This window comes from Pseudophryne corroboree, chromosome 3 (genome assembly GCF_028390025.1).
Source record: "Pseudophryne corroboree isolate aPseCor3 chromosome 3, aPseCor3.hap2, whole genome shotgun sequence".
Classification (NCBI taxonomy): Eukaryota; Metazoa; Chordata; class Amphibia; order Anura; family Myobatrachidae; genus Pseudophryne; species Pseudophryne corroboree.
The window spans coordinates 401,459,704-401,485,774 of record NC_086446.1 but is presented as its reverse complement, the minus strand read 5'-3'; the positions used below and the strand labels follow the sequence as shown (position 1 = coordinate 401,485,774).

Here is a 26,071-nt window from a genome sequence, read left to right as displayed (position 1 = left end):
TATACTTTTTTGTACGCAGCCCTATGGAGTCCAGAGCTACCGTAGGTGCAGCATAGAGCGACAGGACTTGCAACTAATTGAATTCCCCCAGTATGTTAAACTTTGGTATTAATACTATGGAACTGAATAGGCCAAAGTAATCAATCAATAAATAAAAGCACATTGTATATTCTACTCTAGTTGAAAAAATTAAGAAAGAAGAGGAATAGGAGACCAAAGAACATAGATGTTCGAAGCTGATGTGTTGTCATTCAAGATACAGTATACAATATTTTTAAAAGTAGATCTCTAAAGTGCATCCTGGTATAAATAATCAATTATATACAGTCAACCAAATCAACCAATTATGTGTTAAAGCCCTAAGCAGGGGAACACTGAGATAGGTTTCAAGTTGTCCAGAAATATTTACATCCCCCACCCTCCATTCGAATCACTAAAGTTCTGTAGTTTAGAAGGAATAAAATGCATTGTAAACTATTAACACTTTCCTTAAGAAGACTAATTTTAGTTGGAATCTTCGTATATTTCAATGAACTGTTCTTTGAACAAACTGTCTGCTATTATCTGTTTTACTTATGTTGTGGCTCTAGTGTGGTCTGTGATTAGGAGAAATAAAAAAAAAACCACCAAAACATTATTTGTACTTATCTACATCTTCTTGGCTGCTTAGAGTGATTCCAAGCACTGGAGGAATAACTTTAATACTAACTTACAATATTATTTTATTAATTTGGTAAGACAGTCAATATGGATTTAAGTAAGAGAGGTTACTATTTTTTTTCTTACTTTTTTTCCAAAATGACGCATTTGGAAACCCCTCCTGCCGAAATCTTGACATTGTATGTATTTCCTCATTATTATTAGTCAGGTCCTTTCATATTACTTTGTATATTAATAATATTGAGTATTATGATGTGGAAGGGCATTACTGACTACCAAGGTGTAGAAATGAATGGAGTGAGCAGGAGCATGCAATCTTGGTCCTTTCTATTATAAATTATAGATTGATGAACAGGGATGAAAAAATAATATTTATTAGGGAGGGTATCTTTCTTTAGTAATGTGTATTTAATGTGCAATGCAGTTATTATGGGTGGAAAACTAATGTTACCATAGTCAGGCAATTTGCAAAGATCCCTTTAGTTGCACAATAAGCTTTGGCAATCACTTGGAAAGGATGTTTATGCTAAATCCGTAAAACTCCCTATTTAAACATTAATTTAATTTTGAAGGTGCTCTTTATTATACAGATACCAATTAGCAGACACTCAGTTTGCATAAATCACAGTGCTCCAAATAAATACACTCAGTTGTAATGGATGAATCCTGCCTTTTGCCAACAGATCAGGATGATAGTGGTGGTGTAAAGGTGTGGGGAAATTTTTCTTAGCACACATTAGGCCCTTTAAATTCAAATAAGTATTTCCATGACACAGCTTGAGTATTGTTGTTTACCATGACCATTGTCTAACCATCTAATGGCTAGACAATCAGTACCACTGCATACAGGACACAGCTGGGTTCCATCTAAAGAGTAGATATGATTTCTGTTTTTGTAGAAAATATTAATACATTGAAATCCACTTTAAGATTTCCAACTGTGTTTTTGTTGTTGTTTTTTTTTTAAATATACAATGAAAGACACAAATAAGAGCTTAAACATTATTATGTATATTATTAATACTAATTACTCCCTATCTCTAAGATGGAAAATGAGTCACACATTTTCCCAGTGTATGCTGTATGCATTACACATCACAAATAGGGTACAGTGTTCAGCTCTGTGTGGGTGACGGGAGAACCTTTGTACCAAAAAAAAGATTACTGATGATAAGATAAAAGAACAGCAAGTGGAACAACCGTGCAACAGACATCAGATAATATCAAGGACTTAGGAAAAAGAAAATGTGATTATTTTGTTTAAAACGTGTTATTGCAATTTGTAAGTGCCGAAAAATATAGGTAGTCTGAGTAATTACTACATTACTTTAATTACAAATTTTTAACATTGTAATATATTCTGTGAAATTAGCTGCTGTTTGAGTATATAAAGTATTTTATGGAGGTATTGAATTTAGTTTTTGAACCTATTAAATACCTCTGAACACTATTTAATACATGAAAATCTAGACTAGGTCTTTAAATATTTTTTTTTTTTTTCATTTTTAGGGGTCTATTCAATTGAAGGCAGAACTGCCGTCTAGTCGGAAAGATGGCAGTTTCTGACTTTTTTAGTTCGAATCATGATTCGAACTATTCAATGGTACCGCCGTTTTTCCAGCTTGTCAGAAAACACGTGGATCAGTGGATTAGCAGCGGATCCACTTGTTTTGTTGGATTTGCGGCCAAATCCAACAGGTTTTAGTCCCGTTTTTGACAATGTCAATCCGACTTTAAAAAAAATCCGGATTGGCATTGTCGAAAGCAGGAAAAACCAGTCGGATTTGCCAGCAAATTGAATACTGCATTGTCAGATCCTCTCCATCGGAGAAGATCCGACATGCATTGAATAGACCCCTTAGTCACAGAGCATCCATAAAAATGAATATACTGTAATACTGTTTTATGTTAAAACAGACCACATAGTGAAGGCAGACATTTTTTAAGGACAAATACTGTATTCAGTAGATAAAGATGCAGTGTTTCCATGTGATATTATTAATTCCTCCAAGTGAGCAGGGTCTACATTAATAAAGCTTTGTGCCCTACCTTCTCTTCTTCCACCTTTATCTTTGTCTACATTTGCCAATAGCAGTTTCATTTACACTTGTATCCACATACACTGTACTAACACTCATATAATTTACAAGCTTTATTTCCTACAAAAACAGCTTCACACTGTTTCAGCTATATGTTTTTACTACTTAATAATATATCTATATCTGTTGTTGTTCTGATATTACGTTAAAATTGTGTTGTGGTAACAATCTGTGTCGTATAATGCATGAAAGTTATATATGTAATGTAAAGAGAAAAACAACAAAAAACACAATACTGTAGTAACAAAAGGATGTAACAGTTTTGAGGGTCATTGGTCTTCTTAGAACTTACCTATATATAGACATTGCCTACTTACTGTGGTTAGAGTTAAAACCATAGGAAAATAACTAAGTTGAAGAGAGAGTGTTACTTACTGCTATCTTTAATTTTCAATTACAATTGTGCAGTCTTTCAGGCCGGCCATTAGAGATCATAGTTTGTTTCAGTAAAAGTTATGTTTTCTTGTCTAAACTTTCACAGCTTTATATTATTTAGGAATACGGTTTGTTTCATCTAAATAAACACTTATGCGAAGCCAACTTATTTGCTTAAATTGTGTTATTCAATTTAATTTAATTTTAATTTTAAGTATATAAATTAGTTTATTTTATATATATAATTTAAAAAATATATGTTTTTGCTTAATGACCCTTTATTGGATATAACTTTTATTGAAAATGTGTGTGATATTATGTCATTTATATTCAAACACAACTATTTCCAATTCCTGGAAGAGACTTTTATTCAACAGTGCAGAAACACGAACAGGACGGTTCTCACCCATACTTTTGCAAATCTTTTTATGAGAGTCTGGGATAAAAATATTATTTTAACAACAATTAGTTTGTCCATTATAATGTAAATCAAATTGTTCAAGCAAAATATAGATTACATTATTATAGTCTGGGGGGGTATTACATAGAGTTTCAAGAGTTTATAGATCTTATTGAAACTAATGATTTTAATTTGAAGTTTATGGCTAAAGTAGATGAAAGTCATATTAAATTTTTAGAATTAGTGTTAAGTTCAAATGGTAATAAAGTTCTGACTTCAAATTTGATTAAAAGTGTTAATAGCATTTGCTATATCCACTGTAAGAGTAGCCATATGAGTAAGCAGAAAACTAATATATCCCCAAGTCCCAGTTCAGAAGAAATAAATAAAATTGCACAGAGAATTCTGACTGGCAAGCACAATCTAAGATTTATGCTGCTAGGTCTTCAGATAAAGGTTATTCCAGTAGAGGCATATTGCTGTCTGATGGGCTATGGATTATCCTCGGTTCTTATAAATATGAATTGTTATTAAATCTATCTGTTTTAATGATGGTTACTGAATGCGCAAAGAAACAAGTGTATTAGAATGTGACATTGATTAGTTTATTGAAAGATCTAATTGATATGGATGTGCTATAAATATTACACGGAAACTCCGTTTGGCCACACGCCCCCTGACGAAGTTATTGTGACGAAACCGGTCGGGACGCCTATACCAAGTGCTGAACGAGCAGCCGCATGCACTGTGATTTAGTGCTTGGATGGAAGCACAGCTGAATGTGAACCGCTAAAGTTCCCCTGTCTGAAGCACTGCTGGGTGCGATCTGGAGACGTTTCTTGTGGGGTTTTGGAGAAGGGAGCTGGTATTATTTTACTTCGATGTACGTGAGCTTTTACTCTTTTACTAGTAAAGATTTCAAACTCTGCTCATATTTGCGCCTTCCTTTTTTCTGTTTCTTTATATATATATATATATATATATATATATATATATAGGTACAAAATAGCCGGCACTCTCTCCTTAGAAGTCATAGTGCCCCGGTGCCTCCCAATCAGGTCTTACGGCCAAATACACAGTGCAGAGATGGTGGCACTCGCGGGTCTTGTAGTTCAAAGGAAAAACGGACACACTGGTCTCAAGCTTAGATCAACGTTTCGTTAATTTAATAATGTCATCAGGATGCATAATACAAATAAACACAACAATATATAGCCACTTACCACACCTCGTGAGTCCCCGCCAGCATCCGCGGCGCCGGGTCCACTGACGACGCCCCTCGACATCACGCACTTCCCGTGCGTCCGGCCGCATCGGACGGTAGCTAGGCAACATAACAACACATACAGTGAGATGGAATCGAGCAGGCGTAGTCACAGACATAGACATGGCTAAAATCCACAGTACAGAAAATGTCTTAAAATCTCGGACACTGTCTCAAAGATCTGACAAACAACCATGTAAACAAGCACATATATAGATATATCAAGGAGCTGGACAGTGTATATTATATCAGAAAAAGAAACATAATATCTAATTTATGTCTCAGAAATATGCCCGCAAATGCAGGTCCATGCTCAATAATATAGTCATAAACATCAATGTGACAGTCAGACAAACAGGTACTAGAAACAAGAATACTGACATTGCAAAAAAGCCACTTATTTCCCTATAATAAATGTAATACAAAAATAATTAAAGAAAGCAGTTTAAAGGTAAATGTTCATTGAGGCCTCTCGGGGCAATGGTATTCAAGCGATGGATCCATCGGGATTCCATCTGCAACAGTGTTTTGCCTCTGTCACCACCTCGTAATCGTTTGGGCACTGTATCTATGATCTTGTACCTTAACGTGGCTAGACCATGATTAAGAGCTTTAAAATGTCGGGCAACGGGTTGATTAATCCCACTTTTGCCACCTTCCAGGGCCTGTCGGATAGAGGACCTGTGGAGTGCCATACGCTCTTTAAACTGTCTTGTGGTCTTCCCCACATAGAGAAGACCACAAGGACAGCGTATGATGTAGACTACATGAGTGCTACTACAGGTCAGTATATGGCGTATGGTTATTCGCTCCCCCGAATGTGGATGGGCGAACGAATCCCCATATTCCATAAAACTGCATGTCGTGCAACCGGTGCAGCGGTAGCAGCCCGGTTTCCTAGATAAAAACGTACTAGGACCACTTGTCGTGTGGGCGGATATATCATTCTTTACAAGCCAGTCTTTTAAGTTCTTATTACGGGTATAGCTTGACATGAGTTTCGACTTTCTCAACATATGAAGTTCTGGATCGGAGGTCACTACTGGCCATAAATTCTTGACAACCCTCGCAATTGCTGGACTAGCAGAGTTGTATTGCTGAACAAAAGGTATAATGTCCAGCTTCTTCTGTTTATTGTTGTCTTTCATTGGAACCAAAGTTCTGGAACGTGGAATGGCCAGCGCTTTCTTCTTTGCCTCTATCAGATCATGATACTTGTATCCTCTTTTTATAAATTGTCGAATCATAATGTCAACTTCTCTAATGGTGTTATCCATGTCATCTGAAATCCGGTGTATCCGGAGAAATTGGGAATATGGAAGTCCCTTCTTAGTAGAACCCGGATGCTGGCTATCGCCACGCAGAATGGTGTTGCGGTCCGTGTTTTTCTTGTACAAGGCAGTATGTACCCTGCCGTCCTTAAGCGATAGCTGGACATCCAGGTAATTGACACACTGGGTGCTCATGTTATACGTAAACTTGATGGTACTCTCAGTAGAGTTGATCCTTTCCATAAGTTCACTAAATTCGACATCAGTGCCCAGCAAAATAAGGAGAAGATCATCGATATAGCGTACAAAGAAAGCTATCTTCTCAGTGATCTCCCTTTCACTGAAAAATGCCTGTCGCTCAACTTCGAACATATAGCTATTGGCGAAGGCTGGTGCCACGCAAGATCCCATGGCACAGCCCCGTTGTTGTACAAACCAACGTGAATCAAATAAAAAGTAATTCCTCTTTAATGTTAATTCTAGAAGTTTGATGAAAAATTATACTTCTGGGCCCCTGTAGATGGAACTAGATGAGATCAATTCTGTCACAGCTTCCAGGCCGCCTGTGTGCGGGATATTAGTATATAGACTTACAATGTCCAAAGTGCATAAACATGCATTGGGAGGGAGCGCTGGTAAATTCTGTAAGAGTATTATTAGTGAGGTCGTATCTTTGAGGTATGTACTTTGGGCCTGGACCACTGGTTGGAGAAAGGCATCCAAATATTGGGATATCTTGTAGAATATCGACTCTCTGGCCGATATAATCGGACGACCCGGGGGAGCAGTGGGGTGCTTGTGTATCTTTGGCAACGTATACAGAACCGGAGCCACCGGATTCTGCTGTATCAGTGTTTTCATAGTTGCCTGAGAGATGATCCCATTCATAACCGCTTCCTCCAGCACTCCTCTAAGCTCCGCCTCAAATCTTGTAGTTGGATCCATTGAGAGTTCAAGATATACTGCCGTATCCTCCAGCTGACGGTATACCTCCTCCTTGTACATTTGAAGATCTTGTATCACAATACCGCCCCCCTTGTCTGCGGGGCGGATAACGATACTGGTATCACTACTCAACTTCTTGAGCCTCTCCCATTCCACTTTAGACATATTTGATCTCGATGGTTTGATGGTTTGAGCGACACCCTTAACTTGTTGGTCCAATGACCGGTTGAAGCATCTCACTGACGTATTCATGCTGGTGGGGTCAAATTTTGAAGACCCTTGGATTTTCCTCAATGGCCTATTAGATAAATTGAAGACTATTTCTTCGCCGGGGTCTTCAATTTATCTAATAGGCCTTTGTCAAGTGAGGAAAAGAGTCTTCTCAACAAAGGTCTGTCCTTCGTTCCCTCTAGCCAGTTCAATGAATTCCAATGGAAAATAGATGCCTACCGTTTTAATAGAAAATTAAGATTGCGAGAACATTTTGGGGACAGTGGGTCTATGGACTCAGGGGATGAGAATCCATTGAGGAAAATCCAAGGGTCTTCAAAATTTGACCCCACCAGCATGAATACGTCACTGAGATGCTTCAACCGGTCATTGGACCAACAAGATAAGGGTGTCGCTCAAACCATCAAACCATCGAGATCAAATATGTCTAAAGTGGAATGGGAGACGCTCAAGAAGTTGAGTAGTGATACCAGTATCGTTATCCGCCCCGCAGACAAGGGGGGCGGTATTGTGATACAAGATCTTCAAATGTACAAGGAGGAGGTATACCGTCAGCTGGAGGATACGGCAGTATATCTTGAACTCTCAATGGATCCAACTACAAGATTTGAGGCGGAGCTTAGAGGAGTGTTGGAGGAAGCGGTTATGAATGGGATCATCTCTCAGGCAACTATGAAAACACTGATACAGCAGAATCCGGTGGCTCCGGTTCTGTATACGTTGCCAAAGATACACAAGCACCCCACTGCTCCCCCGGGTCGTCCGATTATATCGGCCAGAGAGTCGATATTCTACAAGATATCCCAATATTTGGATGCCTTTCTCCAACCAGTGGTCCAGGCCCAAAGTACATACCTCAAAGATACGACCTCACTAATAATACTCTTACAGAATTTACCAGCGCTCCCTCCCAATGCATGGTTATGCACTTTGGACATTGTAAGTCTATATACTAATATCCCACACACAGGCGGCCTGGAAGCTGTGACAGAATTGATCTCATCTAGTTCCATCTACAGGGGCCCTGAAGTATCATTTTTCATCAAACTTCTAGAATTAACATTAAAGAGGAATTACTTTTTATTTGATTCACGTTGGTTTGTACAACAACGGGGCTGTGCCATGGGATCTTGCGTGGCACCAGCCTTCGCCAATAGCTATATGTTCGATGTTGAGCGACAGGCATTTTTCAGTGAAAGGGAGATCACTGAGAAGATAGCTTTCTTTGTACGCTATATCGATGATCTTCTCCTTATTTTGCTGGGCACTGATGTCGAATTTAGTGAACTTATGGAAAGGATCAACTCTACTGAGAGTACCATCAAGTTTACGTATAACATGAGCACCCAGTGTGTCAATTACCTGGATGTCCAGCTATCGCTTAAGGACGGCAGGGTGCATACTGCCTTGTACAAGAAAAACACGGACCGCAACACCATTCTGCGTGGCGATAGCCAGCATCCGGGTTCTACTAAGAAGGGACTTCCATATTCCCAATTTCTCCGGATACACCGGATTTCAGATGACATGGATAACACCATTAGAGAAGTTGACATTATGATTCGACAATTTATAAAAAGAGGATACAAGTATCATGATCTGATAGAGGCAAAGAAGAAAGCGCTGGCCATTCCACGTTCCAGAACTTTGGTTCCAATGAAAGACAACAATAAACAGAAGAAGCTGGACATTATACCTTTTGTTCAGCAATACAACTCTGCTAGTCCAGCAATTGCGAGGGTTGTCAAGAATTTATGGCCAGTAGTGACCTCCGATCCAGAACTTCATATGTTGAGAAAGTCGAAACTCATGTCAAGCTATACCCGTAATAAGAACTTAAAAGACTGGCTTGTAAAGAATGATATATCCGCCCGCACGACAAGTGGTCCTAGTACGTTTTTATCTAGGAAACCGGGCTGCTACCGCTGCACCGGTTGCACGACATGCAGTTTTATGGAATACGGGGATTCGTTCGCCCACCCATATTCGGGGGAGCGAATAACCATACGCCATATACTGACCTGTAGTAGCACTCATGTAGTCTACATCATACGCTGTCCTTGTGGTCTTCTCTATGTGGGGAAGACCACAAGACAGTTTAAAGAGCGTATGGCACTCCACAGGTCCTCTATCCGACAGGCCCTGGAAGGTGGCAAAAGTGGGATTAATCAACCGTTGCCCGACATTTTAAAGCTCTTAATCATGGTCTAGCCACGTTAAGGTACAAGATCATAGATACAGTGCCCAAACGATTACGAGGTGGTGACAGAGGCAAAACACTGTTGCAGATGGAATCCCGATGGATCCATCGCTTGAATACCATTGCCCCAAGAGGCCTCAATGAACATTTACCTTTAAACTGCTTTCTTTAATCATTTTTGTATTACATTTATTATAGGGAAATAAGTGGCTTTTTTGCAATGTCAGTATTCTTGTTTCTAGTACCTGTTTGTCTGACTGTCACATTGATGTTTATGACTATATTATTGAGCATGGACCTGCATTTGCGGGCATATTTCTGAGACATAAATTAGATATTATGTTTCTTTTTCTGATATAATATACACTGTCCAGCTCCTTGATATATCTATATATGTGCTTGTTTACATGGTTGTTTGTCAGATCTTTGAGACAGTGTCCGAGATTTTAAGACATTTTCTGTAATGTGGATTTTAGCCATGTCTGTGTCTGTGACTACGCCTGCTCGATCCCCCTCACTGTGTGTGTTGTTATGTTGCCTAGCTACCGTCCGATGCGGCCAGATGCACGGGAAGTGCGTGATGTCGAGGGGCGTCGTCAGTGGACCCGGCGCCGCGGACGCTGGCGGGGACTCACGAGGTGTGGTAAGTGGCTATATATTGTTGTGTTTATTTGTATTATGTATCCTGATGACGTTATTAAATTAACGAAACGTTGATCTAAGCTTGAGACCAGTGTGTCCGTTTTTCCTTTGAACTACAAAACCCGCGAGTGCCACCATCTCTGCACTGTATATATATATATATATATATATATATATATACACACACACACACACACACACACACACACACACACACACACATCATATATGTTTTCCCTTTTGGTATTTTAAGGAGGGTGGACTAAACCCCAACTTGCCTCTGGGCACTGCGGGGGAGGGGTTAGGCTTAGGCCCTAAGGGGGAGGTTAGGGTTAATCACTAAGGGGGGTGGTTTAGGGGGGAGGGGTGGGGGTTTGAATACTTACCTCACCCCCCTCAGGATCGTGATCATCAGGATGACAGTGTTGGTATTGTGACCGCTGGCATTCTGTCCGCTGGGATCGAATACCGATCCCATCTGCAAAGCTCAAATTTCAGATAGAAAAGAGCTTAAACATGATTAAATCGCAAGATATGTGATATGTACAGTATTTCATTTTCTTTCAGATCATTTTGCAGCCAGGACAATGAAAGCAAAGGCACAATATACTTTCAACCCCCTAAGTCTGAAAAACATGCCTTAGCAAAACGCTTATTATTTTTTCAAGTTATAACATATAGAACATATACATAACTTTGATGAATATTCACAGCGGTACATTCAATGTCAAAGGAAAAGTGGAGGTATTGACCATACCTTAGCAACCAATTAGATTCATGCTATCTTTTATCTAGTACATTGTAGAAAATGACAGCTAAAATATGATTGGTTGCTATGGGCAACACCTTGCACTTTTATATTTTAGAAGTTTTTATAAATCTTCCCCTTAGCAATCAAGCATTTTTTATTTCTTTTCAGGCTTAGGGCACTTTGCCAGCGCTGACTGTTTACATTTCATTACTAATCCCAGCCAGCCAACATGTGTTAGTAGTAACATACCATTTTGTTATTTTAAAAGTGAAATACACTGACAGATACTAGCAATGTGTAACTAGTATACTTATTCATATTATTTGCTTTATAGTAATATAAGGAAGAAGGGAGTACATATAATTATAGGGTACTGGGTCTTCTCATGAAATGCTGTATGATTACTAGTAATATAGATCTGAGACATTAGGGGGTTCCTTGCACGGTAAAGCATAATCACTCACTTAGAGGTTGATGCTGACTAAGAAGTGTTACCAATTGAGGTTGATTAGGGGAAATATATATGAAAAAAAGCAATATTAATACTGAAAACACTTCTGGGACTCAACTTTTAATGAATTGAGTAATACATTTATAAACATGTTGTGGTGCTTCCCTTATTTTATAAGAAATCACAGATCTTTATTTGGGACTCCTTTTCTTTCTATTTTATTTATATTTACTGGGGTATGCGCCTCTTGTATTTGCTGTTTAATCACCAGCAAGGCTGGAGCGTAAGCAACCATACAGTGATCAACTACAGTAGACACATCAATCAAAACATGAGCTCTTTCTCTACATGAAACAGAGGGCATGATCCTGACTTGGGAATAAAGTAAGTAGCATCACATACACTAACTGTGTAACCATGTTGCGCTGCAGGCTGGGCCGGTTCTAGCCCTTGTAGCGCCCCGGGCAAATATAGGGGCGTGGTCAGGTATGCCCCCTGTAGAGTTGTGCCCCCGTTTGTGCCCCCTGTAGAGTTGTGCCCCCGTTTGTGCCCCCAAAGAGTTGTGACCCCTAGTTTGTGCCGCTTACAAAAAAAAAAATAAAACAAAAATAAATTAATTAATACTCACCATCCCTGCTCCCGATTCCCGACCGCTGCTGACCTCCGTCTCTGGCCGCCGGCACCGCTCCTCTGATCTATGGGAGAGACATCAAGACATCTCTCCCATAGCACTGGATAGACACTAGAGGTCAATTATGACCCCTAGCGTCTATGTGCCGGTCCCACAATGCCGTGCGGTGCGCGCTGACATCATCGCGCACTGCACAGCAGTGACAGCACAGCACCAGGGTCACCACCAGTAGCAGATCTTGCCATGGCGGCGGCACCCTACAGAAGGCAACGCCCCGGGCAAAAATCCTGTGTGCCCGTAGCAAGATCCGCTACTGGCTGCAGGACGGGCAGATTTACAATGTGCAGAGTAATTAGATATGGGAAGGTGTGCCCAAATCTAAATGTAAATTGCAGTTTAAAAATAATGCTGTCCAGTATTTGTTGGCTACAGTACATGTGAAAGTAGTCAGTATTTACCCTGCACAGAAAAACTGTATGTATTTGCACCCCTTGCATTACAACTTGGGTTGTCCGGTTGCAGAGTTACTTGCTCTTTCTTGTTTTATTCCCAAATCAGAATCAGGCTCATACTGTAGTTTATATATACAACTTGTTTACATGTACAATTCTGTTTCATTTGTAATCAAAAAAGTTGTAATCAGTCAGTAGAACCATAGCAGCCCACTTGACTGTCATGAGTTTACCCTGTGCTTGGGCCTCTTGACTATTTTACTATGGTTAGAAAAAGTTAAGAGAGAGAAACTGCATTGTCGATGCACAAGGCAGATAGATAATTATTAAAACATAACCTTCATTTTCTTGTACTTTAAAATAGTGTGATTACAACTCACATACTGATCAAGAACTACAGTGAAACATAGAGGTTAAAATCACAAAGACTGACAAATATTAATGTGCAACTTAAAGAAGTAATAAAGTAAGTGAGATAATAAATAATAGATAAATATCAACTTAACCAAATTAACTAATTTTAGGCTGATCATTTCTACTGAAACAAGAGATGGTGGTAGGTCATATATTTAATATAAGGAAAACATAGGGGGATATTCAATTGTTTGAAAAGTCAGTTTGGTGTCTGTTTTTTCCTATCTAATAGACAGGAAAAAACACACTCAACCGACTTTTCAAACATTTTAATTCCCCCCATAGAATCCACTCTGTTCTAGAAGCGATTTTGTCGATACACAAAATAGGATGTATACTGTATTTAAATTAAATATCTTGTTTGGTCTACGATTCCCTTATTTATGCATACATATGAAGATCATTATTGAAATTTTATATATCCACTGAAATGAAAATTTTAATTGGAGCTAATACAACTTACAGTATACTAGTCACATTTAAACTGTACTCGCAGCCTACAAACAATAAGGTGCATTACTTCTACGTAATATTTAGCGAGTAGCAGGTTGGTGACATAATTATATTTATGAAAGCAATTTTGATGTGATATTCAAAACATTTGAGGAATTCTATCCTGGATATGAGATAACTCTGGACATAGAAAAAACAATTTGTGTTCTCTAATGTACACTGAGTGAAAAATAATACTACATAATAATCAGATAATACGGAGATCTTAGTTGCGTAAATCTGCAGATATAGGGTTAAGCCCCCAGGCCGATCGGCAAGGCGTCTCCGTCACTGGGGGTCCCTAATACTAGGTATGGGTCCGGGGTGCAGGACCCCATCATGTCGGCACAGGTCGGCTACCCCAGGTCAGCACACAGGTGAAAATTAATAAGGGTTAATAAGAAGCACAGAAGTGCTATGTAAGTGAAGTGTGATTAAAATACAAAAATATATACAAAGTGATAGGGATATCTGGACATAGACCTAATACATCCAGGGTAACCATAAATAGGACCTAAGGGCACTGATAGTTCTGGGAGCCCTAATACTGCATCCATTATATTGAATATAGCCAATAAGTGGATTTGCTGTGACCATAGTGGCAATATACCATCTGGACAATAACAACATGTGGACACAATTTTAAATCTTTACACACAATCTTTAATATTTCTTTCAGTTGCACATTAATATTTGTCAGTCTTTATGATTTTAACCTCTATGTTTCACTGTAGTTCCTGATCAGTATGTGAGTTGTAACCACACTATTTTAAATTACAAGAAAATAAAGGTTATGTTTTAATGATTACCTATCTGCCTTGTGCGTCGACAATGCAGTTTATCTCTCTTAACTGTTGCTAGTAGAGATGAGCGCCTGAAATTTTTCGGGTTTTGTGTTTTGGGTTTGGGTTCGGTTCCGCGGCCGTGTTTTGGGTTCGAACGCGTTTTGGCAAAACCTCACCGAATTTTTTTTGTCGGATTCGGGTGTGTTTTGGATTCGGGTGTTTTTTTCAAAAAACACTAAAAAACAGCTTAAATCATAGAATTTGGGGGTCATTTTGATCCCAAAGTATTATTAACCTCAAAAACCATAATTTACACTCATTTTCAGTCTATTCTGAATACCTCACACCTCACAATATTATTTTTAGTCCTAAAATTTGCACCGAGGTCGCTGTGTGAGTAAGATAAGCGACCCTAGTGGCCGACACAAACACCGGGCCCATCTAGGAGTGGCACTGCAGTGTCACGCAGGATGTCCCTTCCAAAAAACCCTCCCCAAACAGCACATGACGCAAAGAAAAAAAGAGGCGCAATGAGGTAGCTGTGTGAGTAAGATTAGCGACCCTAGTGGCCGAAACAAACACCGGGCCCATCTAGGAGTGGCACTGCAGTGTCACGCAGGATGGCCCTTCCAAAAAACCCTCCCCAAACAGCACATGACGCAAAGAAAAAAAGAGGCGCAATGAGGTAGCTGTGTGAGTAAGATTAGCGACCCTAGTGGCCGACACAAACACCGGGCCCATCTAGGAGTGGCACTGCAGTGTCACGCAGGATGTCCCTTCCAAAAAACCCTCCCCAAACAGCACATGACGCAAAGAAAAAAAGAGGCGCAATGAGGTAGCTGTGTGAGTAAGATTAGCGACCCTAGTGGCCGACACAAACACCGGGCCCATCTAGGAGTGGCACTGCAGTGTCACGCAGGATGTCCCTTCCAAAAAACCCTCCCCAATCAGCACATGATGCAAAGAAAAAGAAAAGAAAAAAGAGGTGCAAGATGGAATTGTCCTTGGGCCCTCCCACCCACCCTTATGTTGTATAAACAAAACAGGACATGCACACTTTAACCAACCCATCATTTCAGTGACAGGGTCTGCCACACGACTGTGACTGATATGACGGGTTGGTTTGGACCCCCCCCAAAAAAGAAGCAATTAATCTCTCCTTGCACAAACTGGCTCTACAGAGGCAAGATGTCCACCTCATCTTCACCCTCCGATATATCACCGTGTACATCCCCCTCCTCACAGATTATCAATTCGTCCCCACTGGAATCCACCATCTCAGCTCCCTGTGTACTTTGTGGAGGCAATTGCTGCTGGTCAATGTCTCCGCGGAGGAATTGATTATAATTCATTTTAATGAACATCATCTTCTCCACATTTTCTGGATGTAACCTCGTACGCCGATTGCTGACAAGGTGAGCGGCGGCACTAAACACTCTTTCGGAGTACACACTTGTGGGAGGGCAACTTAGGTAGAATAAAGCCAGTTTGTGCAAGGGCCTCCAAATTGCCTCTTTTTCCTGCCAGTATAAGTACGGACTGTGTGACGTGCCTACTTGGATGCGGTCACTCATATAATCCTCCACCATTCTATCAATGTTGAGAGAATCATATGCAGTGACAGTAGACGACATGTCCGTAATCGTTGTCAGGTCCTTCAGTCCGGACCAGATGTCAGCATCAGCAGTCGCTCCAGACTGCCCTGCATCACCGCCAGCGGGTGGGCTCGGAATTCTGAGCCTTTTCCTCGCACCCCCAGTTGCGGGAGAATGTGAAGGAGGAGATGTTGACAGGTCGCGTTCCGCTTGACTTGACAATTTTGTCACCAGCAGGTCTTTCAACCCCAGCAGACCTGTGTCTGCCGGAAAGAGAGATCCAAGGTAGGCTTTAAATCTAGGATCGAGCACGGTGGCCAAAATGTAGTGCTCTGATTTCAACAGATTGACCACCCGTGAATCCTTGTTAAGCGAATTAAGGGCTGCATCCACAAGTCCCACATGCCTAGCGGAATCGCTCCCTTTTAGCTCCTTCTTCAATGCCTCCAGCTTCTTCTGCAAAAGCCTGATGAGGGGAATGACCTGACTCAGGCTGGCAGTGTCTGAACTGACTTCACGTGTGGCAAGTTCAAAGGGCATCAGAACCTTGCACAACGTTGAAATCATTCTCCACTGCACTTGAGACAGGTGCATTCCACCTCCTATATCGTGCTCAATTGTATAGGCTTGAATGGCCTTTTGCTGCTCCTCCAACCTCTGAAGCATATAGAGGGTTGAATTCCACCTCGTTACCACTTCTTGCTTCAGATGATGGCAGGGCTGGTTCAGTAGTTTTTGGTGGTGCTCCAGTCTTCTGTACGTGGTGCCTGTACGCCGAAAGTGTCCCGCAATTTTTCTGGCCACCGACAGCATCTCTTGCACGCCCCTGTCGTTTTTTTAAAAATTCTGCACCACCAAATTCAAGGTATGTGCAAAACATGGGACGTGCTGGAATTTGCCCATATTTAATGCACACACAATATTGCTGGCGTTGTCCGATGCCACAAATCCACAGGAGAGTCCAATTGGGGTAAGCCATTCCGCGATGATCTTCCTCAGTTGCCGTAAGAGGTTTTCAGCTGTGTGCGTATTCTGGAAAGCGGTGATACAAAGCGTAGCCTGCCTAGGAAAGAGTTGGCGTTTGCGAGATGCTGCTACTGGTGCCGCCGCTGCTGTTCTTGCGGTGGGAGTCCATACATCTACCCAGTGGGCTGTCACAGTCATATAGTCCTGACCCTGCCCTGCTCCACTTGTCCACATGTCCGTGGTTAAGTGGACATTGGGTACAACTGCATTTTTTAGGACACTGGTGAGTCTTTTTCTGACGTCCGTGTACATTCTCGGTATCGCCTGCCTAGAGAAGTGGAACCTAGATGGTATTTGGTAACGGGGGCACACTGCCTCAATAAATTGTCTAGTTCCCTGTGAACTAACGGCGGATACCGGACGCACGTCTAACACCAACATAGTTGTCAAGGACTCAGTTATCCGCTTTGCAGTAGGATGACTGCTGTGATATTTCATCTTCCTCGCAAAGGACTGTTGAACAGTCAATTGCTTACTGGAAGTAGTACAAGTGGGCTTACGACTTCCCCTCTGGGATGACCATCGACTCCCAGCGGCAACAACAGCAGCGCCAGCAGCAGTAGGCGTTACACGCAAGGATGCATCGGAGGAATCCCAGGCAGGAGAGGACTCGTCAGAATTGCCAGTGACATGGCCTGCAGGACTATTGGCATTCCTGGGGAAGGAGGAAATTGACACTGAGGGAGTTGGTGGGGTGGTTTGCGTGAGCTTGGTTACAAGAGGAAGGGATTTACTGGTCAGTGGACTGCTTCCGCTGTCACCCAAAGTTTTTGAACTTGTCACTGACTTATTATGAATGCGCTGCAGGTGACGTATAAGGGAGGATGTTCCGAGGTGGTTAACGTCCTTACCCCTACTTATTACAGCTTGACAAAGGGAACACACGGCTTGACACCTGTTGTCCGCATTTCTGGTGAAATACCTCCACACCGAAGAGCTGATTTTTTTGGTATTTTCACCTGGCATGTCAACGGCCATATTCCTCCCACGGACAACAGGTGTCTCCCCGGGTGCCTGACTTAAACAAACCACCTCACCATCAGAATCCTCCTGGTCAATTTCCTTCCCAGCGCCAGCAACACCCATATCCTCCTCATCCTGGTGTACTTCAACACTGACATCTTCAATCTGACTATCAGGAACTGGACTGCGGGTGCTCCTTCCAGCACTTGCAGGGGGCGTGCAAATGGTGGAAGGCGCATGCTCTTCACGTCCAGTGTTGGGAAGGTCAGGCATCGCAACCGACACAATTGGACTCTCCTTGTGGATTTGGGATTTCGAAGAATGCACAGTTCTTTGCTGTGCTGCTTTTGCCAGCTTGAGTCTTTTCATTTTTCTAGCGAGAGGCTGAGTGCTTCCATCCTCATGTGAAGCTGAACCACTAGCCATGAACATAGGCCAGGGCCTCAGCCGTTCCTTGCCACTCCGTGTGGTAAATGGCATATTGGCAAGTTTACGCTTCTCCTCCGACAATTTTATTTTAGGTTTTGGAGTCCTTTTTTTACTGATATTTGGTGTTTTGGATTTGACATGCTCTGTACTATGACATTGGGCATCGGCCTTGGCAGACGACGTTGCTGGCATTTCATCGTCTCGGCCATGACTAGTGGCAGCAGCTTCAGCACGAGGTGGAAGTGGATCTTGATCTTTCCCTAATTTTGGAACCTCAACATTTTTGTTCTCCATATTTTAATAGGCACAACTAAAAGGCACCTCAGGTAAACAATGGAGATGGATGGATTGGATACTAGTATACAATTATGGACGGGCTGCCGAGTGCCGACACAGAGGTAGCCACAGCCGTGAACTACCGCACTGTACTGTGTCTGCTGCTAATATATAGACTGGTTGATAAAGAGATAGTATACTCGTAACTAGTATGTATGTATAAAGAAAGAAAAAAAAACCACAGTTAGGTGGTATATACAATTATGGACGGGCTGCCTAGTGCCGACACAGAGGTAGCCACAGCCGTGAACTACCGCACTGTACTGTGTCTGCTGCTAATATATAGACTGGTTGATAAAGAGATAGTATACTCGTAACTAGTATGTATGTATAAAGAAAGAAAAAAAAACCACGGTTAGGTGGTATATACAATTATGGACGGGCTGCCGAGTGCCGACACAGAGGTAGCCACAGCCGTGAACTACCGCACTGTACTGTGTCTGCTGCTAATATAGACTGGTTGATAAAGAGATAGTATACTCGTAACTAGTATGTATGTATAAAGAAAGAAAAAAAAACCACGGTTAGGTGGTATATACAATTATGGACGGGCTGCCGAGTGCCGACACAGAGGTAGCCACAGCCGTGAACTACCGCACTGTACTGTGTCTGCTGCTAATATATAGACTGGTTGATAAAGAGATAGTATACTCGTAACTAGTATGTATGTATAAAGAAAGAAAAAAAAACCACGGTTAGGTGGTATATACAATTATGGACGGGCTGCCGAGTGCCGACACAGAGGTAGCCACAGCCGTGAACTACCGCACTGTACTGTGTCTGCTGCTAATATATAGACTGGTTGATAAAGAGATAGTATACTCGTAACTAGTATGTATGTATAAAGAAAGAAAAAAAAACCACGGTTAGGTGGTATATACAATTATGGACGGGCTGCCGAGTGCCGACACAGAGGTAGCCACAGCCGTGAACTACCGCACTGTACTGTGTCTGCTGCTAATATAGACTGGTTGATAAAGAGATAGTATACTCGTAACTAGTATGTATGTATAAAGAAAGAAAAAAAAACCACGGTTAGGTGGTATATACAATTATGGACGGGCTGCCGAGTGCCGACACAGAGGTAGCCACAGCCGTGAACTACCGCACTGTACTGTGTCTGCTGCTAATATAGACTGGTTGATAAAGAGATAGTATACTACTAATATTATATATACTGGTGGTCAGGTCACTGGTCACTAGTCACACTGGCAGTGGCACTCCTGCAGCAAAAGTGTGCACTGTTTAATTTTAATATAATATTATGTACTCCTGGCTCCTGCTATAACCTATAACTGGCACTGCAGTAGTGCTCCCCAGTCTCCCCCACAATTATAAGCTGTGTGAGCTGAGCAGTCAGACAGATATATAATATATATAGATGATGCAGCACACTGGCCTGAGCCTGAGCAGTGCACACAGATATGGTATGTGACTGACTGAGTCACTGTGTGTATCGCTTTTTTCAGGCAGAGAACGGATATATTAAATAAACTGCACTGTGTGTCTGGTGGTCACTCACTATATAATATATTATGTACTCCTGGTTCCTGCTATAACCTATAACTGGCACTGCAGTAGTGCTCCCCAGTCTCCCCCACAATTATAAGCTGTGTGAGCTGAGCAGTCAGACAGATATATATAATATTATATATAGATAATAGATGATGCAGCACACTGGCCTGAGCCTGAGCAGTGCACACAGATATGGTATGTGACTGAGTCACTGTGTGCTGTGTATCGCTTTTTTCAGGCAGAGAACGGATTATAAAGTAAACTGCACTGTCCTCACTAGTAAACTCTCTCCACTCAGTCTCTACACTTCTACAGTAACAGTACTCCTCCTAGTCAGCTCCAGTAAATCTCTCTCTTATAATCTAAATGGAGAGGACGCCAGCCACGTCCTCTCCCTATCAATCTCAATGCACGTGTGAAAATGGCGGCGACGCGCGGCTCCTTATATAGAATCCGAGTCTCGCGATAGAATCCGAGCCTCGCGAGAATCCGACAGCGTCATGATGACGTTCGGGCGCGCTCGGGTTAACCGAGCAAGGCGGGAAGATCCGAGTCGCTCGGACCCGTGAAAAAAAACATGAAGTTCTGGCGGGTTCGGATTCAGAGAAACCGAACCCGCTCATCTCTAGTTGCTAGTTCTATCATATACTGTAGTTGGCAGCACCCCCTGTACCAATAAAGGACTACCTATTAATACCATAAGGGATCAAATCATTGAGTGTATGTCTTTGGATTCCATACACTCATAATAAATTAATTTGAGTGTGCAGGTACACAACTTCTATTTTAATATGGTCCCAGGAATTAATAGGTCAGTCCATTTTAGTAAGCAATGTGCATCCAAAGTGATAGCCTATGGGGAACAACAATGGTATATAAAAATAACTTGTTTGTTCTAAAGTGATTTCTCCCAGGAATGAGCTATGAGATCCTGACACATAATTAATAATAATAATAATAATAATAATAATAATAATAATAATAATAATAAAAAATATCCAGTGTATGGTTTATTATAAAAGTGAGTCTTAAATTGAGAACAAAATTACCTGCCCAGTTATTTTACATTTAATTATTACAATAAAACATTCTATGTTACAATGTTATTCTCAGAACATCAAGTTCTCCTTGTAAAAGTTGTAACTTCCTCCCATATGACTCAAATGTTGCTGTTTGAAAAAACAAAACATAATAATAATAATAATAATAATAATAATAATGAAAAGAAAAATATTCAGAGGCCTGTCATTACTGAATCAGTATTTTTTTAATCTTTAGTTGTAATATAATTTTATATTCGGACAAAATACCATATTGTAGTAACAAATTACAGTTCACAATTCTGAAAAAAAAAAAGTCTAACATCAAATCAGCAAAGTGATATGAGACTTGTTTGGTCTATAGTTCCTAAGCTCCTGAAGCTTTGGAACTAGGGTAAATATATTTTGTGATCAATTCAGATGTAGTCACACCATAATATTGCATGTGTTTAAAGATGCAGTCCGAAGGAGCAAAGATACAGCTGGTAGTCATAACCGCCAGATATTTATGATGATACACTATGTGATGTTTTAGAATAGCACCTTCCTTTTCAAGCCAATAATGAATGTGGAGGATATACTGTATTTAGAGTGCTGTAGTTTTTTGCTGTTGTTGATTTGATGTGTTTGAGATACCAACATGTATTGAAATTTGAAACGGGTTGCAGTTAAAATGCCGGAAGTCGGGATCCCAGCGTCTAGGGCACCAAAATTCCAACAGCTGACAATACCGATAGCCGACATCCCGGAGCACCAGGGCTATTCCCACTGAATAGATCCTGTGGCGAGCGCAGCGAACCACCGAGCCCGCAATGGGACTCTTAGCACTTGCCCCGCTGTCAGCATTCTGGTGGGCAGGATGCCACTGTTGGGATATTGACAGTCGGCATCCCGTCCACCAGTAAATAGTACAGTATGTAATCCATCGAAACATTGTAATTACTTAGGGTGTGTACACACGGTGAGATATTTTCTTTCGATTTTGACTATATAGTCAAAATTGCAAGAAAAGTTAGTGCAGATCGCAAGGTGAAAGTCACCTTGCGATCCCGATTCGATCCCGATGCGCGGTCCCGCCAGGTCGGCATCACAAGAAAAGATAGACTGTGCAGGCAAGTCAATCCTTGCTAGATCGGTGTACTATCTACTTCATCTCACATGTCTATGACATCTCACATAAGCCAAAATCTCACATAAGCCAAAATCGTAAGCACACATAGTCCATATCTCAAGAAAAGTTAGTCAAAATCGGTGGTGCTGGGCTCTGGGGAGTTCAAGGGAAATCGCAAGTGAAAATCGGGCATAGCAAGGATCTCACCGTGTGTACACACCCTTACTCTAACATCTATTTCTGCTTTCCAACACCCCCATTAATAGCTATCAAGACCGCAGTGGGAGATAGGCTTGTCTAACTAACAATTTTTATTGGCTGTAAGTAGCATGGCTGATTTAAAACATCTACTCTCCACAACCTCATATTTAATGCAATCTCTATTATTAGTATACAATCTATAATAGTATAACTTGTACATCATTATTGATGCTTATTTAGGCAAAGTCTTCGTTACCTATTTTATATTATTTTCATGTCATGGTAAATATGTTTCTTGTATCATGTTCCTCTCAGTGCACAGTGCTGGACTATATGTTGGTGATCTTTACATTATAATCATCAGAATTTATAAAATTGTGCAGAACATTGCTCTGTTCTAGGTTTTATGAAACATGTAAGATCTCTTTCAGAGGAATATGTATTTTTTTAAATATTTTGCATATTTGTTCTAATGGCATACATTCCTATGCTATGGTAAATGGACATCTGACAATAGAAAGCAGTGTAAAATGTGGGATTATTATGTTCTTGCAAATTTGTCACTGCAGCACTTGACATTCTTGATTTAAAAAAAAAAATCCATATTGCGTTAAATAGGCCCACTATATCATGCACATGTTTACCATAAATAATTTTAATAACCAAAGGTTTTCTGATTTTGATAAATGAACACAAAGGCTCCGATAGATGGAAACAAGGAGCAGCGCCAACTCAGATTCAGTATATTTGAACATTTAATCACAATAAATTCTGTGGAATTTCCAAAAATATAATTTGTTCCAATATTGAAAAATCTACATTTTCACCACAGATAGCAGATATAAATGTTTGAGGTATTGTTGAATAAATAAGTTACTATACATACCATAAGCTCATTCCCCCTTTATTCAACAATCTCCCTACATTACATTTACTCCAGGGGGAAGGAAGAAGGGGGGGGGGGGGGGGTACGGAAGTGCTGCTCAAATTCCCAAAATGCTCACAGGCTCAGTCCGGGAACTAAGGGCCTAATTCAGAGTCGATCGCAGCAGCAACTGTGTTAGCAGTTGGGAAAAACCATGTGCACTGCAGGGGGGGCAGATATAACATGTGCAGAGAGAGTTAGATTTGGGTGTGGTGTGTTCAAACTGAAATCTAATTTGCAGTGTAAAAATAAAGTAGCCAGTAATTACCCTGCACAGAAACAAAATAACCCACCCAAATCTAACTCTCTCTGCAAATGTTATATCTGCCCCACCTGCAGTGCAAATGGTTTTGCCCAACTGCTAACAAATTTTCTGCTGCGATCAACTCTGAATTACCCCCTAAGGCCGGACCTAAGCGAAGGCCAGACCTAGAACTGAGAAAAGCAATTTAGCTTAAACATTTTTGGGGCAGGGGTACATCTGGCTGTCCATCAGCCACAAGATCCTCAGCTCTGTCACAGTCACACAAATAAGTGTAGAATAAACCGACTTATTTTTGCTAACATTAAATTATGTTCATATGAAATATTCTTTAAAGTGTAATAACTATATAGTCTTTTTTCAATTATACAGAATGCAGAAGACAATCTCAAGATTTAAAGGTCTGCCCTTATTTATTGATGTATAATTATTTTACTAAATACAGTAAAATACAATTTCCCTAATTCAATTTATAAAACACAGTTGTCAGTATGGGGCCTATATGGGCAGTGTCAGATTCGGGAGCCATACGTAGGCTGCAGGAAAGGGAACGTACTGTCCTGCGAGTATAGAATCCATATTCGTAAAGCACTTATTGCAAAAACCAATGGGATCAAATTCCGAGAAACTTTGCCTTTCAGAGTTTGGTACATAGGGGTCAGAACGCAATCAAATATTATGCAGAAACTACTGTTTCTGCATAATTTTATGAAAAATATGCATGATAAATATGTTACTATATAGTTTTAAATTCAAGGCATTATGAAGAAATATTTTTTATATTATCTACAATTAAAAGTTTATAATCAATGTTAGCAAACATGATGAGCACAGTTGCGCACACTGGTTCCCCATAACATGCGGTTTTCATATTCAGTATTCAAGTACTCCCAACAGGTCATGTTTTCTACATTTCTTTAATCATGCACAGGTGAATTCATCTATTTTGCTGTGTCAGTAATTATCCCACCTGTTTCCAGAGACAGAAATACTGTACCAGAGAACTGAAGTTAAAAATCCCTAACCTACAGTAGACTATACAGTAAGTGGTGGTCAGAGATAGACATGACCGCCTTAAATTAAATACTAGAAACTTGATATTAAATATAAAGCACTTTCAGAAACTACTACTGGAACCATCAGTTATGTGCACTTTATACTTGCCCAGAATGCACATATACACATTACATAAATGTAATCATATTGCAACATTTTATATGGTCAAAGAAAGGATAGATAGCATTTTTTTAAGGGAAAATTGTGGATATTTATAGACATCCATACACTGCTTGCTAAGAAAATGTTACAAAACACAGCAAAAACAAAAACAAACAGGAGACATGAAAATGATTTTATATATATATATATATATATATATATGCGTGTGTTACCTATAAAATCTACAGAAACTAATCAGTTAAAAAACAACAACTATTGAATAGCACCTTATATAGATATATACATTATATACATATAGATATATACATTAATCTGCTGTTTTGTTTAGGGAAAAATTTTTTCCACTAGATCTGTCACCTAAAGTCAATCAATTTAACAGTGATTTTAAATGGGTGACATACAGTAAAACATTATCACTATGGGGGAAAAAAAGGACAGATATACAGAAGAATAAGGAAAGGTGCAATGTAAACATATGCAGCTTACAACTAAAACACTGTATTACATTAGGATCGTTTGAGCAAAGTATAATCCATCACTAAACTTCCCCATCAATATCCACAAACTACAGTATGCAGTGCTGGTGCTGAATAAAGGCATCTGAATGATACAACTTACTTTACTAGCATCTTTCTGTCAGCTGGGAGGGCAGTCTCTGGTCTGACTGGTGCTGTCAGTGTGACCTAAGAGCACATCCAGTCTACAGCTAATGTGTTAATGAGCAGTCACTGGGACTGTAGAAGAGAGCACCTTTCCACCCCCAGCCAGGAGAGGAGGGGAGACACCTTCCCACACCCAGCTGGGAGTCAGAGGGGAGACACCCACTGATGTGTGACACTGTACCGGGCTGGTCTTGCGTATGGTGTACACCTAGGTCATGGAAAGTACATACTGTTATTATATCTCTGAGAAACACATAGAGCATAGTAGTACAGCCAAGCGTGTTATCAATACTTACAGCATTTCTACATATTCCTCACGTCATTGCTACTACACCACAGCTCTATGTGGTCTCTGTGTACTGTAGCTGTTTATTCAGGACTTAGGTAAAAGGGAAGTTATAAAATAAGTCCAGCACAGACTAGTTTCTAGATGGAAGGCATAGAATAAATGGTTCTTTATCAGTTGTGTAATACATACTGCACAGCTGATAGCACATGATTACTAGAAAAATAAATACCCTGCAGAAGATTTCTTTTCTTGGGGTAACATGTCCTTCTGTCCCAACATACAGAAATGTAGAGGTGCCATGTCAGGGAGAGATAATGAAACGTCAGTGATCCTGAAATGTGGGGCATACAGTAGGCATTAGATAAGACGGAATGCATATGGGAGACCAGCAGACTGGATGCTGCCACTATACTGACAACGGCATCCCGTCAACCAGAATCCTGACTGCGCTGCAGCGAGTCCCCTCGAGAGTCCC

The 26,071-nt window shown here is 40.6% G+C and overlaps 1 protein-coding gene across 1 annotated transcript in view; it reads right to left on the bottom strand.

The window, feature by feature from the left end:
- Positions 1–25,468, bottom strand: part of SLA2 (Src like adaptor 2) — a 59,358-nt gene extending 33,890 nt beyond the window's left edge. Inside the window, exon 1 of the mRNA XM_063960116.1 lies at positions 25,264–25,468. The gene's annotated coding sequence lies outside the window, so the exon portion shown is untranslated. The remainder of the gene's footprint in view (positions 1–25,263) is intronic.
- Positions 25,469–26,071: the final 603 nt, after the last annotated feature.